Here is a 14,876-nt window from a genome sequence, read left to right as displayed (position 1 = left end):
ATTTTGTCCATGAATTTAAATCCTTTTGGCATTCTCTATTTTTCTATGTAAATTAAATGTTTTTTTATCCACCCATTGTCATCTACAGGTGACTTTTGGTTCACTCTTTGTGTCATTTTACCACCCTAGTGACAGAAAAATGGGGCTCAATGGCACATCATTACATTGATGCTATTCACATCCATAAAAAAAAAAAACCCATTCCAAAAACAATCTAAATAGTTCTCATCTGAAGAAAGGAGAGAACTCATCAATGGTCTAATAAAAAAAAATGGGGTATTTAAATAAATTACAAATGGAGTTCAGTTTGCATGTATCAGCATCTCATAGATCAAACGAGTTTTACCAAATACTGGTAAACAATCCTCTTTTCTGGCATCAAACTTACCTCTGAAATCACTTTTGTTTGTTTATAATTTAAATGGATATTTGATGATTATTAGACATTTGATAAAGAGAAAACAATAAGGTTCATTATATTATTAGTAGTCAGCTTCTCTTAGTTTCAGTTGTTATAAATGCACATGGGTGTGTGTGTTTTAAGACTGGACACACTTTTAGAAAAGAATCTACGCTATATGATTACGCACAAACACATAGGATAAGTTCTTTGAAAACACATCCAATCTTAGAGCAAAACCAAACACATACAAAACTCTTGCTATGAATAAAAGGAAATCATAGAAAATAGTTGGGTCTTGCAAATAATGTCAATTTTTATCTAAGTTATTTTGTAAAATCTTTTTTCCCTTTCTTACATGTGTCAAAACCTAGGTAGAATAGTGCATTGTTCAGCCATCCACTTCAGTTAAATGTGAATGAGGGTCATTTTATTTTTTTCTTCCCTTTTCTCTCTTTGTTTTTTTAAATTGACTTTTTGTTTCAATAGGTGTTTGATGTCTAGTTACATGAATAAGTACTTTAATAGTGATTTCTGAGATTTAGGTGCCCATCACGAAGCAGTGTACAATGTACCCAATGTGTACTATTTTATTCCTCACCACCCTCTCACCCTTTCTCCCAGGTCTCCAATCCAATACCATCCAGGTTGCTACAAATGGCATCATTTCATTCCTTTTTATGGCTGCATAGATCACATTTTCTTTATCCACTTGTTGATTGATGGATATTGGGGCTGGTTCCATATTTTTGCAATTGCAAATTTTGCTGCTATAAACATATGTGTGCAAGTATCTTTTTCATTTACTGACGTCTTTTCCTCTGAGTAGTCACCTAGTAGTGGGATTGCTGGATCAAATGGTAAATCTGCTTTTAGTTCTTTAAGGAATCTCCACACTGTTTTCATTAGTGGTTGTACTAGTTCACATTCCCACCAACAGAGTAAAAATGTTTCGTTTTCACCACATCCACACCATCTATTTGTTTTATTTCTTTTTTATTTTGGTCATTCTTGTACAAGTAAGTAGCACATTGTGGACTTGATTTGCATGTTTCTGATAATTAGTGATGTTGAGCATTTTTCCATAATTTTCCTAGCCATTTGTATATCTTGTTTTGAGAATTGTCTATTCATGTCCTTAGCCCACAATTTGATGAGATTGTTTGTTTTTATTTCTCGCTGATTTGTTTGAGTTCTTTGTACATTCTTGATGTTAGTCCTTTGTTGGATGTATAGATTGTGAAGATTTCCTTCCATTCTCTGGGCTGTCTGTTAATTCTGCTAATTATTCCTCTTTTTGGGCAAAAGCTTTTTGGTTAATTAAGTCACATTTATTTGTAATATATTTGTTTTTGTGGCATTTGCATTTGGGTTCTTAGTTATAAATTCTTTGGCAAAGCCAATGTCTTCAGTAGTTTCTCTGATGCTATGTTCTAGAATCTTTATGGTTTCAAGTCTTAGATTTAAGGCTTTGTTTCATCTTGAGTTGATTTTGTATAAGGTGAGAGATGAGTATCCAGCTTCATTCTTCTACATGTGGCTAGCCAATTATCCCAACATCATTTGTTGAATAGGGTGTCCTTTCCTCACTTTACATTTTGTTCTCTTTGTCGAAGATCAGCTGGCTGTAACTATTTGGCTTTATTTTGGGGTTGTAATTCTGTTCCATTTGTCTATTTGCCTATTTTTATACCTGTACCATGCTGTTTCGGTGACTGTGATCTTATAGAATAATGTGAAATCAGGTAATGTGATACCTGCATATTTGTTATTTTTGCTTAGTCTTGCTTTGGCTATATAGCCTCTTTTTGGTTCTGTATAAATTTTCAGATTGTTTATTCTAGGTCTGTGAAGAATGATGGTGGTATTTTAATGAACATTGCATTTAATTTGTAGATGGCTTTTGGCATATGGTCATTTTCACAATATCGATTCTACCCATGAGATGAGCATGGAATGTGTTTACATTTGTTTGTGTCATTTGTGATTGCTTTCAGTACTGTTTTGTAGTTTTCCTTGCAGAGATATTTCACCTTCTTGGTTAGGTATTTTTCTAAGTATTTTATTTTTATGCAGTTGTTGTAAAGAGGGTTGAGTTCTTAATTTGATTCTCAGCTTGGTCGCTGTTGGTGACCAAATTAATTAATACATTAATTTTGTATTCTGAAACTTTGCTGAGTCATTTATTCATTCTAGGAGCTTTTAAATGAGTCTTTATGGTTTTCTAGGTATATGATATTATCAGCAGACAACAAGAGTTTGACTTCTTCTTTATCGATTTGGATGCACTCTGTATCTTTCTCATTTGATTAGTCTGGCTAGGACTTCAAGTACTATGTTGAATAGAAGTGGTGAAAGTGGGCATCCTACTCTTGTTCCAGTTCTCAGAAGGAATGCTTTCAACTTTTCCCCATTCAGTATAATGTTGGCTGTGGGTTTGTCATAGGTGGTATTTATTACCTTAAGGTATGTCCCTTCTGTGCCAATATTGTTGATGGTTTTAATCATAAAAGATGCTATATTTTTGTCAACTGCTTTTTCTGCATCTATTGATATAATCATGTGACTTTTGTTTTTAATTCTATTTATGTTGTGTATCACATTTATTGACTTGCAGATATTAAACTATCCCTCCATTCTTGGTGTAAAACCCACTTGATTGTGATAGATTATCTTTTCAAATGCTTTTGCTTTGGTTAGCTAGTATTTTGTCCTTGTTTTGTTGTTCTTTTTGTTGTTATGTCCTTCTCTGGTTTCGGTATTTGGGTGATACTGGCTTTATAGAATGATTTAGGGAGGATGCCTTCTTTCTTTACCTTGTAGAATAGTATCAATAGAATTGGTTTGAATTCTTCTTTGAATGTCTGATAGAATTCAGCTGTGAATCCGTGTGATCCCATATTTTTTTTAGTTGGTATTTTTTTATTATTATTACCGTTTCAATCTTGCTGTTTGTTATTGGTCTGTTCAGAGTTTGTATATTTTCCTGGTTTATTCTAGGAGGGTTGTTTATTTTCAAGAATTTAACCATATCTTCTAGGTTTTCTACTTTATGTGCATAAAGATGTTCATAGTAGACTTGAATAATCTTTTGTATTTGTATTTCTGTGGTATCAATAGTAATATGTCCTTTTTCATCTCTAATTGAGCTTACTTGGACCTTCTCTCTTCGTTTCTTTGTTAATCTCACTAATGGTTTATCAATTTTATTTATCGTTTCAAAAAACAAGCTTTTTGTTTGATTTATCTTTTGTAGTTTTTTCTGTTTGTTTCAATTTCATTTAATTCTGCTCTTACAGTCATTATTTATTTTCTTTAGCTCTGTTTGGGTTTGGATTGTTCTTGTTTCTCTAGTTCCATAAGGTATCACCTTAGATTGTCTATTTGTGCCCTTTTAGACTTTTTGATGTAGGCATTTAAGCCTATGAACTTTCCTCTTGGCACCACTGTTGCTGTATTCCAGAGGTTTAGATAGGTTTTGTCACTATTATCATTTAGTTAAAGAATATTTTTCATTTTCATCTTGACTTTATTGCTGACCCATAATCATTCAGGGACAGTTTTATTTAATGTTCATGTATTTGCATGGCTTTGAAGGTTTCTTTTGGAGTTGATTTCCAGCTTTATTTTACTGTGGTCTGAGGGAGTACTTTATATAAGTTTGATTTTCTTAAATTTTACTGAGACTTATTTGTGACCTATCATATGGTTTATCTTGGAGAATGTTCCATATGCTGATGAATATAATGTATACTTTGCAGTTATTGATAGAATGTTCTGTAAATATCTATTAAGTGTATTTGCTGTAGGGTATAGTCTAAGTCCATTCTTTGTTGACTTTGTATCTTAATAACCTGTCTAGTGCTGTCAGTGGAGTACTAAAGTCCTTGTATTAGTTTGTTTTCAACATTAGTGTTGAGATGTGGGGTACTGTTATTCTATTCATCATGCTATTTGTTGCCTGAATACCTTCTTTGTTTCATTGTGTTATTGTTACGTAGGTCCTGTGAGATTTGTTTTAAGGAGGTTCTATTTTGTCATATTTTGAGGATTTTTTTCAGGACTTATAGCTTCTTTTAGCAGTTCTTGTAGCACTGGCTTTGTAGTGGCAAAATCTGTCAGCTTTTGTTTGTCTTGAAGGCTATATCTTTCCTTCATTTATAAAGCTTATTTCACTGGATACAAAATTCTTGGCTGGTAATTGTTTTGTTTAAGGAGGCTAAAAATAGGATCCCCCAAATTCCTTCTAGCTTGTAGGGTTTCTGCTGAGAAATCTGCTTTCAATCTGATAGGTTTTTCTTTATAGGTTACCTGATGCTTTTGCCTCACAGCTCTTAAGATTATTTCCTTTGTCTTAACTTCAGATAACCTAACAACTATGTTCCTACTCAATGCTCTTTTTGCAATGAATTTCCCAGATGTTCTTTGAGCTTTTTGTATTTGGATGTCTAGATCTCTAGCAAGGCTGGGGGAAGTTGACTTTGATTATTCCCTCAAATATGTTTTCCAAACTTTTAGATTTCTCTTCTTCCTCTGGACCACCAGTTATTCTTAGGTTGGGATGCTTAACGTAGTCCCAAACTTTTTGCAGGCTTTGTTCATTTGAAAAAATTTTTTTTGTCTTTGATGGATTGGGTTAATTTGAAAGCCTTGTCTTCAGGCTCTGAAGTTCTTTCTCTTGCTTGCTCTATTCTATTGCTGAGACTTGCCAATATACATTGCATTTCTCTAAGTGTATCCTTGATTTCTAGAAGTTGTGATTGTTTTTTATTTATGCTGTCTATTCCACTGAAGACTTTTTTATATGGTAACCTGCATTATGTTTTTTATCTCAAGTTCGACTTCACTTTACTCTGAAGTGAAATAATTATTTCACTTATTGATTAGTTTAATAATCAAACTTCTGAATTTTTTTCTGGCAGTTTGAAAATTTCATCTTGGTTTGGATCCATTGCTAGTGAGCTGGTGTAATCTTTTGGGTGTGTTAAAAAACCTTGTTTTGTCACGTTATCAGAACTGTTTTTCTATTTTCTTCTCATTAGGTGACTATGTCAGAGGGAAGATGTGCGACTCAAAAGCTGTTGTTCAGATTTTTTTTGGTCCCACAGGGTGCTTCCTTGGTGTGGTATTCTCCCCCTTCCCCTAGGGATGGGGCTTCCTGAGACCCAAACTGCAGTGATTGTCTTTGCTCTTTTGGATCTAGCCACCAAGCAGCAGTACTGAGCTCTGTACTGGGGAATCCTCTGATGTGATTCATCTTCAGATCTTTCAGCTATGGATACCAGTACATACTCTGGTAGAGATAGTAGGGGAGTGAAGTGCACTCTGTGAGGGTCCTTGGTTTTATTTTTATTTTGTGCACTGGTTTTATGTTGGTTGGCCTCCAGGCAGAAGGTGGTGCTTTCAAGAGCACATCAGCTGTGGTACAATAGGGAGGATACAAACTTGCCTTTGTAATGACTGGTTAAGTATTCAGGTTTCTCAGCCAGTGGGCAGGGCCATAGAGCTCAGAAGAGATTATGTCCTTTGTCATTGCAACCACAATGGTTAGAGAAAGACCACCAAGTGGTAGCAGAGATAAGCATGCCTATTGGTGGGGATTGCTACAGCTGCTTTGGAGAATGCAAGAGTGGTTCCCAGGCCAATGGAGTTATATTCTTAGGGGGATTATAGCTGCCTCTGCTGAGTCATACAGGTCAACAGGGAAGTGGGGGAAAGTCAGCAGTCACAGGCCTCCCCCTGCTCCCACACAGCCCATGGTCCTAAAGGCCAGTCTTACTCCCACTGTTTCCCTCCAACAGCACTGAGTCTATTTTTAGGCAGCTGGTGACCAGGGCTGAGAATTTGCCCCAGACCACCAGCCTCCTTGCTGAGAAAGCAGCTAGACTTACAATTTTTTGACATGAAGGGAGCCTGCAGTAGCAATCCAATTCCTTCAAAAAGTCAGAGAATTCTCTCATCTTTCCTGGTATGTTCCTATGGTAGTTTTTGAAGCGTAAGTTTACAGTGTGAGTCTTCACAAATTGCTCTGTCTGTCTAAGCAGGAGCTGCAAGCTAGTCTTGCCTCCTATCTGCAGTCTTAATAAAAACTCTCTAAATTATTCTTAAAATTATTTTCTGGAGGCTAAGTGTTTCCCATACTGGCAGGGCAGGTTGTTTGTACAAACACTTCTATTAAAAACTTCTAAAAATTGACATAAAATATATTTTAAAATATCTGCTTAAAATCACTGCAGATCTTGTAAGAAAAGAAATAATTATTAGACTGAAATTAAAGGGAAAACTGGAACCAATAGAAGTATTTGTTAATTACAGAAACTTAATTTTGACATATCTATACTTAAAAAATATAGAACAAAATCTAGACGATATACAAAAGGAAGAGTCTAATGGGTAAATGTCCCATAATAAGTTGCTACCTAATAAATATACCTTTGGGAAAAAGTGAAGAAAAAAAATGTTTCACTTTCCTTAAGAATTATAACCTAATTTTAAAAGCTTAGAGCCTTCAGTAGTCTAAGGTATTCAAATTGTTGAATGTGACCAAGGACAAATAAGGCCCTCATTGACTGAACAAACAAATCCTATCTGGATGAAGGCTTTCTTTCATCTCAGTCCTCCAATTATTCCTAGAAATAATTATGCAATGCATAATTATGCTTAATTACACAATTAATTATGTGTAATGCTTAGCTCCATCAAGGATAGCCAGCTAGTGACATAAAGTAAAAACACACCAAAAGCATGTACCCATAGAAACACAAGCAACAAAAGAAATAGACCCAGATTGAAATCATCAGTCAGAGCACAAAATAATTCTAGCCTTTTTTGGCCATTGTTTTATTCAACAAATATTTATTGAGAACCTCCCAGATACTCAGAACTCTTCTAGGCCCTATACATTCAGTTATGGATAAAATAAACAAGTGTATTTTTCATAAGGATTTTATATTCTCATGTGATGTTAAACAGGGAGAACTTTTTTATTATGTAGGAATTGGTCCAAGCTGTGGTTTGAGCTCAGTTTTTTCTAAATCTGTCCATGGATTATTCTGTGAGATGACTAATTCCAGGCCAGAGAGACCATTAGAGCCCAAGAAGTCAGGGCAGAAACGATTAAGCTTCTTAAGTTCAAGAAATCAAAGACAAAAGTTATGGATATCAACAAAAACAGGCAAATAAAATGTGATGTTACAGATGTGAAAAAGGATATAAAGAACATATAGAACTCCAAAATTTAATAAATAAAAAATTCTGTGCATAGTCCTCATAGATAATTATACACAAGAATGGAAAGTAAGTCTTCTTAAAAAGAGTGTAGTGAAATGGTACATAGTATAAAGTTCAACTAAGTGAGTACTAACACTGTAAGTAATACAGAATAGGGCATTCATTATAGTACTATAACCTTAGACAACTTCACAAGACACTGGGTAAGTAAGGGTCGGAATTGGTGAGTTAGATGGTCAGAAAAATTTGCTACCCTTGTCTCTGAAGAACCGGTATGAGTGGACAAATTAGAACTTGCTGGAGAATCTCACAAACCAGGCATGGTTGACTTGCAGAATGAGATCATTAAGGAGAGCTGGTGGAGATGTCTGTGTCAGGGTGTTGCCTTTCCATCTGAGATGGAGGGGCCTGAGGTCACTCTTGGTCAACAGGGCTGGCAGGTCAATATTACAAATGAAGGGTTGGGGAGAGTATGGTTAATTTCAAATTTGCTTCTCTGAGAATTGCTGCATTTGGTTCTCACATCTTAACACCAAAACAACCAACAGAGTTTATGGCTGTTGCTTCCTCTTCACTTTTGAAATCACGTACAAATTTCTATTTTGACCCACTATATCCTGGAAGCATATAGCGAAGCACATATGGAAAACATATTTCTAGCTAAGCTAAGTTTATACTGTAAAAAACGCCACAAGCATGGTAGACAAATAAATAAAAGGAAAATATAAAAAGAGATTAAATTATATACAGGATAGAGTGAGAAAATGTAATATTATTTCAACTGAACTCCCAGGAGGAGAAAAAATGAAATAGGGTGCAGATAACAAATTTTGAAAAAAATGTGGCTGATAATTTTACAGAAATGGTCAATGACAGAAATCCATAGAGTCAAGGATTCTAAGTAATTTTAGGAAAAAAGAAACAACTGGAAACATTATAATGAAACTGTACCTCATCAAATATACAGTAAAAAAAAATCTTAAAAATAGCCCAAGGGAAAATATTAAGTTGAAAGGTGACTTGTCAATAGCAGCAATAAAAGTCAGACAGCAGTAAAATGATATTCTCAACATGCTAAAAAAAAAAAAAACCCAAAACAACACAGAAAGAACCATAACAGCAAAGCTCCCAACCTGGAATTCTACATTCCTTGAAAATATCCTTCAAGAATGAAGATGAAGTAAAATACTTTTCAGACAGAGGAGTAGCTGATCTTGCTTTCAACAGCAATTGAAGACATATATGTATTTCACGGAGAGTCTATGTTATTAAAAACTTTCCTAAAAAAAAATACTTTTTATTCAAGAATTATTTTTGAAATTCATTTAGAGATACTCTCATGAAAACCATTACAATGAAAACACAAATATGACCCTACATAGAATTTTAGAGGCTTCCTGACATGTTGAAGCCCTTTTATGGACCCACCGAATTACTGCTGACTCTTTCCTAACGTTTCTTTCCAGTGTGGCATTTGGGTTCATATTAAAAACAAAAATGGAGTGGGAAAAACATTATTCTATAAATAATGTACTATTATAGTATTTGAACTTAACACTTACTTTTATTTGTAGAATTTTTATATGTCAATTGCTTTCAAAGGGTTTCTTACAGCTATACTGCCCATTTTGAAAGTTAATTAACACCTTGTTATTTCTCTCATTAATTACACAGACAATAAATGCAGGCCTATCCTATCCTAAAGACAGGATACTGGCTCATTAGAAAGGAGGGGACTATATCCCTCCAGAAGTTGTGGGAGAGATTAGAGATGATGATAAGGAACCATAAAAAATTTCTTCCAGCTTCATTTCTCACTGCTGTCTTACACCTGGGTAGTCAAGTCTGAATCCTCTGCTCCATATTTATTTAGCAAATAAAACACTGATCTCAAACAGCAAGTGAACCTGTCTACTTGAGGTAAGGATAAGAATCATCAGGGAAAAAAACAGAATCTGTGTTTTAATAATTTTGCCTTATTCCCTGCTTTCCATGGCAATTTTTGCTTCCTTATTCTGTCTTTCACCATTGATTAATATCCCACTCTAGAGAATTTCAGGTTTTATTGTCTTTAGCTCTACTAAATGGTTCCTACCTCTTAAACTCACTTTAGATATGCTAACAATGTGCTAAAATATCTCAGCTTTTGTTGTTACAGTTCTAGGGGTTTTCACATTATTGGTGTCACTTTGTTATAACATTATTAGGGCCTTGAGAAGAGAAAGAGAAGCATTTAATTAATCCATTATCTCTAGATGAAAGACTTTAATAAATTTATTTGAGTTAATAGCTAGACATACACAGGTTTTTATATCTTCTAGAAATGACCCTTGTTTACTTCCCTGAATAACTTTTCTTATTTTTTCAACCTGGAAAATTCTTCCTGAAACTTTATTTAATAGAGTTCTACTTCTCTTCCTTTCTCTACTCCTCCTTCTATTCAGAACCAATTTTAAATGTAGTATTTTCTCATATTGATATTATATTACTCATACCTTCTCAGCTTTTTTTGTTCTCTGTATTTCATTATAAGCTTATTTATTCTTTGACAACTAAGATTTAACAACTAAGAGGATATATTTCTGAAGTACCTTGATATCTACTTGCTCTAGTATTTTGCCATTTCAATCATGTTATTATTTGCTATGTCTGAACTTTGGTCTACAGAGCAGTTAGGAGGATAGTAGAGCATCATAATTAAGGGGATCTTCTGTGACTTCACAATTCCTAAGTTAAAATATTGGCAACACTACCGCCTTGAGTTCCTTAGGGTGTTGCTTTTCCAGCCAGAACCCTCTGTGGCCAGTGGCGCCTTGACCTGACTTATTCCTGGGCCCACTGGACTTGTTCTGCCCCGTCAGCCTGGCAGGCTGTGCTTGGCTCGCACTGCCGGCCAGGATCCCACACCTGTGCAGGGTAAGACAGACACAAAGCGGCAGCAAGGGGTATGTGAGCAATTGAGCATGGGGTCTAGCCACTGTGCACAGCCAGGCCTGCTGGCTGCTGCAGCGGGGTGGGCAGCTCCAGGTGCTGGCACAGAAGTCGGCTCTTTGTGAGGCTGTAGCTGAATCAGATGTACCACAAGCAGCTTCCACTGTGGGCTTCTGTGTCTGGACAAGGGGAATGCAGTGGCACCCAGAAGCTTTGAGACGCCAGGCACCACAGAGCCCCAAAGAGGGTGTCACAGCCCTGGCTCCGGGAGTCCCTAGGTCTGGAGTCCCCAAAGGGCTTCTTCAGCTCTTCTCTCCTTTTTATTGCCCACAACATGGTGTGGCAGGGGGGCGTTTCAGCCCTGTTTGTGTTAACGACTCTTTCGATCCCACCATTCAGTGGGTCCTGACTTCTTGTCCTGAATCATAAAAAAAATGAGGTATGCGGACAACTGGAGGATGAGCAAGGTGGAGAGGGGCTTTGCTGAGAAACAGAACAGCTCAGAGGAGACTCCCAGTGGGTTGCTCCTTTCTGCAGAAAGGTCATCCTGAGTATCCAGCTCTCAGCAGAGAGGAGACCGCTCATTGGTCCATGGACGGCCATAGGCAGACCCAAAATTAGCACCATAAGTCCTCACTCTGGGCAGCAGACTCCAGCTGGAACTGTCAGCCTGGCCCCCAGGCTTCAGGCCATCTATGCCTTGAAGGTGGGGCTTTACCTGGGAAGAACCTCTTTCCACCCAAGGGCCTGTCTGCCTCCTTCCACTATCAACATGCCATCCATAGTGCCCAGGCTGTTTATGCTGAGGGGTGCCACGGGCCCATGCTGAGCTGCTCTCAGAGGCCCCTCAGCCTCCTTCCTGTGCTTGTTGGTGCCCAAAGTCTGGAGGAGGCTGATGCAGCAGGGGGCTGGTGTGTCAGTGCTGCCCAGGTACATGCACACTTGGTTGAGGTGCAACAGCACCCAGGCTTGGTCACAACTTTGCTCCACCTCAGGGCAGGTGCTGAACTGGGGAGAGGCCAGAGAGCAGGAGCAGGTACTTTCAAGCCTGTGGTGGCAAGGAGCTTCCTAGGCCCCCATGAGTGCAGCGATGCTGAATCCAGAGCCACAGCTGGGCGGCTGCAGCTGTGCCAGGGAGCACGGGCTTCTGCCCAGTCAACTTGGGGGTGGGGGGGAGCCGGCGAGGCTCTCACCTGCTCCTGGCTCCCACCAGTTCTGCAGAGCACGCATCCCCAGTCATGCCCCCCACCTGCAGTCAGTGTCCAGACAGCAGCTGCTCCACACTCGTGGCACTTCCATCACTACTCACTAGCAATATGACTAATGCCAATTATATTGAATATAACAAATTTCATTTTTTTCCTTTTATCAGTGGATGAAATAACTACCTCATTAATGTGAGGATTAAATGAGAAAATGGATATTAAATTCTTCACCAGAAACTTACTACAAAATCTTGTGGCTCTCTACAAATAAAACAAAATTACTGCCTTTATGAATCTTAAACTCAGGAAGATATATAGTAAATAAGTTAATAAATAAATGTGACCAGGTATGGTGGCTCATGCCTTTAGTCTTACCACTTTTGGAGGCAGAGGTGGAAGATCACTTGAGCCCAGGACTTAAAGACCAGCCTGCACAATACCAGGGGTACTCCGTCTCTATGAAATTTTTTAAAAAAGAAACATGTCCAATTGTGGTGGTATACACTTGTAGTCCCAGCTCTTCAGGAAGCTGAGGGTAAGAGGATTGCTTGAACCTGGAAAGTTGAGATTACACCACTGCACTGTAGCCTGGGTAACAGAATTGAGATCCTGCCTCAAATAATAATAATAAAAATAAATAAATAGATAAATATAAAGTATATAGTATTATAGATGACATAAGAGCTAAAGAGAAAAAGTAAATTATTTAGTGTATATTATAGTATATATTTTAAATAAAGCATGGAAGATTGGAGAATGGAAGTACCAATGGAAAAGGGAATTTCTCTTTCTGTAATATACTTTATTTTTTCCAGATTGGCATCTTTCACTTAGTAATGTGTATTCAGATTTCCTCCATGTCTCCTTATGGCTTGAGAGCTCATTTCTTTTTAGTGCTGAATGATACATTACCTGGATGTCCTACAGTTTGTTTATCCATCTCCCTACCTAAGGACATCTTGGTTGCCTCCAAGTTTTGACAATTATGAATAAAGTTGCTGTAAACATCCATGTGCAGGTTTTTGTGTGGATGTACATTTTCAGTTTGTTTGGATAAGTAACAAGGAGTGTGACTGTTGGATTGCATGGTGAAGGTATGTTTAGTTTTGTAAGAAGTTGCTAAAGGGTATTCCCAAGTAGCTGTGCCATTTTGTATTCGCAGTAGCAATGAAAGAGAGTTCCTGTTGCTCCACATGCTTGCCAGCATTTGGTGTTGTCAGGAATGCGGATTTTGGCTATTTTATTTTTTTTATTTTAATATTTAGTTTTTGAGACAGTCTTGCTCTGTTGCCCAGACTGGAGGGTGGCTCACTGCAGCCTTGACTTCCTGGATTTAAGAGATCCTCGCTCTTTAACCTCCTGAGTAGCTGGAATTACCGGTGCACTCCAGCACACTAGGCTATTATTTTTCTTTTTTTCTGTTTATTATTATTATTATTTTATTGTACTTTGGGCTCTGGGGTACCTGTGCACATCCTGCTTCCCGCAGGATTGTTGCTTAAGTACGTACATGCCATATCCTCCCCTCCCCCGGCCACCTGTCGCCTACATCAGGCATTTCTCCTGGTGTTTTTCTCCCTATCCACCCTGTCCCCAACTGTCCCTCCCCTCCCCTTCTCTCCCCCTATCCACCTAGCCCATTGAGTGTTGTTCCCTTCCCTGTGTCCAAATGTTCTCATTGTTCATCACCCACCTATGAGTGAAAACGTGGTGTTTGGTTCTCTTCTTGTGTCAGTTTGCTGAGAATGATGGTTTCTAGATTCATCCATGTTCCTACAAAGGACATGAACTCGTCATTTTTTATGGCTGCATAGTATTCCATGGTGTAGATGTGCCACATTTTCTTTGTCCAGTCTATCATTCATGGGCATTTGGGTTGGTTCCAGGTCTTTGCTATCATGAACAGCGCCACAGTCAACATAGGTGTGCCTGTATCTTTATAATAGAATGATTTATAATCCTTTGGGTATAAACCCAGTAATGAGATTGCTGGGTCAAATGGAATTTCTATTTCTAGATCCTTGAGGAATCACCACACTATCTGTGAAAGCTATCCTCTTAAGCCGAGTCACTCTCATGTGGAGCCACAGGAGCAATCAGGTCCATGTTTGGGGAGGCAAAAAACCTGAAAAAAATATCACAAAAGGGCAGTCGTGATGCTGCATATCTTGTGATCAGATCACACCTTAGCTCCTCCCCCTAGCCTGATGATATTTCATTAGATTTACAAAGGTGGTTGAGATTTTAGGGAGGCCTATTATCATTTAAAACTAAATGTCATATTGGCTGGTTGCAGTGGCTCATGCCTGTAATCCTAACACTTTGGAAAGCCAAGGTGGGAGGATTGCTTATATCCAGCAGTCTGACACAAGCCTGGGCAATAGAGAGAGACCTCAGCTCTACAAAAACAATAAAATAAAATTAAACTAAACTAAATGTCTCTCAAAGTTAGCTTAGCCTAAGCTCAGGAATGATGAAGGGAAAGACAAGAGTTGGGGTGGGTTAAATCAGATCTCTTTTACTGTCATAATTTTCTCACTGATATAATTTGCAAGGGTAGTTTTAATCCCGGCTTTGGATTCCATAGCACCTTACTCTTAAGGTATTGGCTATAGTGATGGAAAAAGGCTGATGATCATTCTAGCTTCTTCCTGCTGGCAAAATGCATAGTCGTGGGATGAGGTGGGTTATTCACAAGGGAAATAAAAATAAAACCACTTTGCAGCTGTCTGCATGTACTCAGGGAGCACCCTGTTAGTGTTCCTAGGCTAATTTGACAAAGATGTTAATATTCTCACCAACAGTTTTAGCACAGCACTTAAATGAACTGAAGACTAGTCCTGAAACTAGATCAGTTCAGTTAAAGAGCCATTTCCCGTATCAGGGTATGGCATCTCACATGGTTTAGGCTTCTGTCTGTGATGAAGGCAAATTGATTTTTAATAAGAGGCATTTCTATAGAGACAGAAGAAAAATGAACTTTAATGTTGGGCACAATGTATCCAGATGTTAGACTCAAAGAACCTTTAGTTACAGAAAAGAAAGGAACTGGCAATCTGATATATTCTCACCTGTATAACAAGGAATAAACTTCAGCTTGCAGGGCTCAG

At 37.7% G+C, this 14,876-nt stretch overlaps 1 protein-coding gene across 3 annotated transcripts in view; it reads left to right on the top strand.

The window, feature by feature from the left end:
* The window catches only part of EYS (eyes shut homolog), a 377,690-nt gene that overhangs the window by 29,245 nt on the left and 333,569 nt on the right, over positions 1–14,876 (top strand). Inside the window, exon 1 of one of the 3 annotated variants that reach the window (XM_032299848.1) lies at positions 9,436–9,550. The exons of the other annotated variants lie outside the window; for them this stretch is intronic. The gene's annotated coding sequence lies outside the window, so the exon portion shown is untranslated. Of the gene's footprint in view, positions 1–9,435; positions 9,551–14,876 lie in introns of those variants that run through there. 3 annotated transcript variants of the gene reach the window in all.

Source organism: Sapajus apella, unplaced genomic scaffold (assembly GCF_009761245.1).
Source record: "Sapajus apella isolate SASKATOON/1434 unplaced genomic scaffold, GSC_monkey_1.0 scaffold41, whole genome shotgun sequence".
Classification (NCBI taxonomy): Eukaryota; Metazoa; Chordata; class Mammalia; order Primates; family Cebidae; genus Sapajus; species Sapajus apella.
Note: the sequence above shows the minus strand (reverse complement) of the source record. Positions and strands in the feature narration are given on the sequence as shown.